Source organism: Lepeophtheirus salmonis, chromosome 1 (assembly GCF_016086655.4).
Source record: "Lepeophtheirus salmonis chromosome 1, UVic_Lsal_1.4, whole genome shotgun sequence".
In the NCBI taxonomy this organism is placed as follows: domain Eukaryota; kingdom Metazoa; phylum Arthropoda; class Copepoda; order Siphonostomatoida; family Caligidae; genus Lepeophtheirus; species Lepeophtheirus salmonis.
Genome location: NC_052131.2, coordinates 53,602,868 through 53,608,101, shown reverse-complemented (window position 1 = coordinate 53,608,101; position 5,234 = coordinate 53,602,868). Strand labels below are relative to the sequence as shown.

The 5,234-nt window shown below is 31.6% G+C and overlaps 1 long non-coding RNA gene across 1 annotated transcript; it reads left to right on the top strand.

The window, feature by feature from the left end:
- Positions 1-518: 518 nt before the first annotated feature.
- LOC121131695 (uncharacterized) lies at positions 519-1,202 on the top strand. Its single transcript, XR_011784424.1, has 2 exons — positions 519-619; positions 677-1,202. It is a non-coding gene; the product is annotated as an uncharacterized lncRNA (long non-coding RNA).
- Positions 1,203-5,234: the final 4,032 nt, after the last annotated feature.

The window sequence follows — 5,234 nt, the reverse complement described above, 5'->3', positions numbered from 1 at the left end:
AATTAATAGTTCGCATATATTACCGCTTCTTATTTGATAATTTATGAATATGATGTTTATCTCTAACTTATGCTATCCGTCCTCCTAGTATCCTACCTACGCTGTTGCATCACCCTTTCTGATCCATGTCTGCACATGGATTTTTCTAATATTTACTAGTCATACATTTCAGTTGAAAAAATTATTACATTTAAATAAAATATTGATATGTGTTTGACAAGTACCTTGATAATACACCTAGGTATATTGGGTTTTGTATATTTTACTGGAACACATGTGATATCTACCTATATAAATGCAGGTAAAACTTTACTCAATATTACCACTTTTTATTAGACTTGTTCTAAGGATACACCACCAATTGGAAATATCGACTATCTTGGAAATATGAAAACTATGAAGTATATCCTCTCGATCATTGTTCTTGGAATGTACCTGTCTGGATGCCATGCCACATCGTAACTTGATTCTCGTTATTTTGTTTGTATAAAACACATAAATATTGTATTTGATTTCAGGGAGCCAATATTAGGCGATTTTCCGGTTTTTAGGATATCTGGAGACTGGATTGAAAATAAAACAGCACGTGGAAATATTACCGATTTCTTTGTAAAACTAAGTATGTATCCTATGAATATTTAAAAACTCCGATCATTTTTAATCATTTTTTTTTAAGATGTGTCAACAGCTATTTTAACACCGATTATGGAAGGAAGTGCGTCGGAACAAGTAATTGTGGAATATGATACTGGATACTTCATAAATGGAAAATGTAAGTTGGAGGATATCTTCAAGGTTAGGTATCTACCTATATAACATCTCCTATAATTGCAGATCCACCGGAGATTCATACAACAGCACGGTAACAAAAAATAAACTTGGAATGACCCCAACCAATTTTTTCACAGAACCAGCTTGGCTTAATTCAGAAGTGGATCAAAATGGATTATTAGTACATCATTTCTATGATTGGTACACCAAAACCGAGTTTATGTTTACCAGAAGAGAGGCTTTCGATAATAGAACCATGAAGTATAGCTTTTTTAATAGTGAGACTAGTGATCTTCTTACATTAACTTATAATCGCCGTACTGAGTAAATAACTATGGGATATGTTTTTATGTATTTTCATATTGTAAAAATTACACATTAATGACCTGTACGCCATGTTTTTCATAAATAAAATATTTCCAGCATTCATACATCCCGCAATATTTATTTATTTGTTATCGTATATCATGCAAAGGAATCTGTTTAGCATCCATGTGATTTGTAAGGATCAACTGAAGATACTTAGAAAACTTGGTCATAAGATTTGCATTAAAGTTTTTGCCAATGCATTGAAACATAAACATAGTCTCTGTATATATATATATATAATTGACTTGGACAATATAAATGGGGACTTGCAACTTCTTTTTGACTTACAAGACCTATAGATCCTGGTAGGTCGAACTTTGAATTCCATTAGACAGCAGAAAGAGGGAGGTGAGAGAAATGAGGAGTTGGAACTGCGTGGAATGACATTGCATTTATGGTCACTTGGATGGATCTCTTATGTAGCAATCGGATATATGGATCAGCATCTATCCATCCTTCCCGTTCCTAGGAATATCCAATTCACACGCCTTCTGATACTCTCTTCAATGCAATAGACTATTCAAGGGATATTGGCCCTTAAGGCAAGATCCTTTGAACTAGTGCTTCACCCGGTGGATCTCGTCTCCTTTAATGGAAGGATCGTGGATTGTGAAAGTGCCTTTTCATGTCAAGGTCTGTATTAGTGACTTCTGATCTCGTTAATCATTGTCTCTATACATAAATTCCTCCATATCTTCTACGGAATCATCGTATACTTTTACATATAAGAACTAAGGAGTTCTATAAAATGACAGAAATACCCATTGAGAAACAGAAAGAGTTATCATACTCCATCCACAGCTTCTTTGAAATTCTTGGAAGTCAACTATACTTCATCTCCTACTCTATGAAAACTATTCAACTATAAGACTCGTCTCCTTGATGTATTGAATATAATGCAGAAATCACTCATTGCAATCAGATTTATGTCAATTCTATTTATAAGTAAGACTTTTTAAAATACAGTCTATACGGATAATTATATAACCTGAGCACTTCAATCTCCTGCCTGATTTCTTTATAACTACTGAGTCTCTTGATTCATTAGAACACAAGTGTAAGATGATTGTAGAGGTAAAGATTTTTTGAGGGGGAAGTTTGGTTTTTGGAATTTTGTTTATTTTTCTATTAAAAATTTAATTTTAAACTTGGACTTCAATGAAGGTTAAACAGTATTAGAAGAAAGTCCTACGAAAAGGCTAAGTCATGTCACTTCAAAGTATGTCCAAGAAAATACAGAACAAATAAATCCCCCAGCTTTAACATATCAAAGAAAGAGGGAGAGATGGAGAAATTGTAGTGGATTATGCCTTTGCTGATAATTCTTCTTTTTTTGTTCAAGACGTAGTGCAAAATTTTCATTGGAACAATTACATTGTAATACTTTACCCTTTCGATGTATATTTCAAGGAAAAGAACAGCTTAACACAGCTTAAAACTTTATAGTGATATTTGAGTAAAACAGTCACATTACTGTGAGCGTCAATTTATATATTAAAAAATGTATCCAATTTGTTAAATGTAATTTTCAAACAGATATGAAGAATTGTAAGAAATTCTTAAACCTTGCCATCACAAAGAAGATTTTAAAATATTCCCAGAACAGAATTTTTGGCAACAAGTCATGGAAAATAACCATATGATGGTTAAGCAGGTACAGTTAAACGCAACTCAAAATTTGGACTTAAATTTTGAGTGCTGCACGAAAACTTTTTTGATATTATTTAATATATGAATGTAGACTGCCATTTCAATTAAACTTGATAAAAGTTGAAGTTTATCAGGTTTGAAATTTTTAAAGTGAAAGGCTTGACCTCGTGAACTGAAGGTCAAAGAGGTACTACATTGGTTAAAAGAATACAATATAGATTAATTAATATGTAAACATATTAAGTATTCACGTTTAAAGAAGATAAATATAATTACAAACACAAGAGAAATACCTGTTGAAAGACATGGATGCTTGAGTCGAGGGTAGAACCTTAGGAGCCTCTAACTCCTTATATGGAGGTCAAATAAGATTAAAGTATTATGTTTTTGAGTGTCCATTCAAAATTAAGGTATATGCAAAATTTCGAAAAAATAGGAGAGGATGCACTCTGACGAGGGATCGATTATGTGTAAATCATAAACGCAACTGTTATACATATAAGATGTAACATTTTATCCTTCTCGTGTAATATATATTTTTTTAATATGTGCTTTTGTCAAAGAGGGGCATTAAGTAATTCGTATGGACTTAGGTAGTTAGTACCACTTAGAAAAGTCCTAAATTACATGTTGTAGAACATACTTTGAAATTTCAAATGAAAATAAATGAAAGAACCGTTCTACGATTTGAAATCTACGGGAGCAAAGATAAGTAAAATATTGGTTTAAAAATATATATGTATACAAGAACTATCTAAAAGAAAACGTATTAAATATGAAGTATATATGTGAATTTGTTTCATCTTTTAATAAATTTTAAATGTCTGGTGTTTTTGCTGTAGAACATTATATTTATGTTAACAGCATATAACCGATTTTTTTCCATTGTTATCCGAGTAACCCAATTTGGTTCACGCAAGCCGTAACATTTAATCCATTAACCATTAAAACTAACATTTTTCCTTACAAACAAAAAAAATAAAAATTCTTTGAACTTCAAATTTTAAAAATTCTTCTGTTTGTGAGCGTTCATGTGGCTCATTCACAAATTTCATAGTCTATCTACACTTTAGTTTGATCTGAGAGTGGGTTTCATTGATTCTATACATTTCCGATGGGGTTTCTGTTTCTTTTTTGCCTTATCAAATAGAATATTCACAAGTGAGGTCAATGATTCTATAGAAGTTGATTTATGGTAACTTTGAGTCTAAAAACAATCATTTACCCAAGAATGAGAGAGGAAATCTCATTCTTTAATCAAAATAGTACGTCTGTCTGGAAAAGGGGAAAAAAAACTATAACTGCATATATTGGATGTGAATTACATCGTATCCTTTCAAAAGCTTCCCTCTCTTGATCTAAGGGAGTTCTTTAATAATTAAGATATGCCTGTTATAATTCAAATAAGTACCCGAACTCATCTAGTCCTCCATGAGTTTATCTTTTGTAATCGTCACCAATTATAATCTTTACAAAGTAACTCAATTCAGGTCTGGTTTACAGATTCTGAATAAGAAAATTCAAAATATGTTTCAATAGATTATTGATAATGTGGTGTAGACAGCCCTTATTATTTGACATCTATTAGGCTTTGCATTTAAAGACGTCGTTACAATCCCATTTATATGCCCGGTCTATTCGATTGAAATATTAACGTCACCATAAGACTTCAAAAAGGAGCAAGATTTTTCTTCCAATTAGAGGATTTGGTGGGAAATTAAAAAAAAAAAAAAAAATTAAAAATCCCCAACTGTAAATATAACATCAATGGAAAAAACTTAAGTTAGAAAAATTTATTTTTGTTTACTTTGTGATTGTCGATTATTGAATTTTTTGGATAAAAATATATAGCAGATGAAACAATACTTCTCCGATGCCAATCCCGTTTCTCCGATTCCGATTAATCGTCCCTTTACTAAAAATTACAGCTAACCGGTTTAGAAACAACACAAAGACAAAAAAACTTTTGTGCAGTCTTTTCGAGCAACATATTGCCTTTGAATATTATTCACATTGTGCCCCAGATCAAATAAAAAATGATGCCCGATGCCCTGTCTTGTTGGAAGGTGTAATGACTTTTTCAACGTACAACAAACGAAGAAAAAAAAACCCTTGTTTTTACAAATCCAAACAAACAAATTAAATATCTTACCTTGGACTTTATTTTGGCTCATACTTATTTTAGGGATCTAAATATGTTCTTTATCGGCCTTAAATATTTTCAAAAATGCAATTTTACTTGATTCTGATTCATGATGACATCGACTAAAAAAGTGTACATCATGACTGTTATCATGGAAAATAGTCGTATGGGAGACATGATTAACAATATTATCTGACTTAAAGTAGAAGACAACTGGTGGAAATGAACACATTGAATCTCTCTAGTTAAAACTCTAAACTACATCTTGCAAAAAAAAAAGTAGTTATCTCCAAAATCAGCG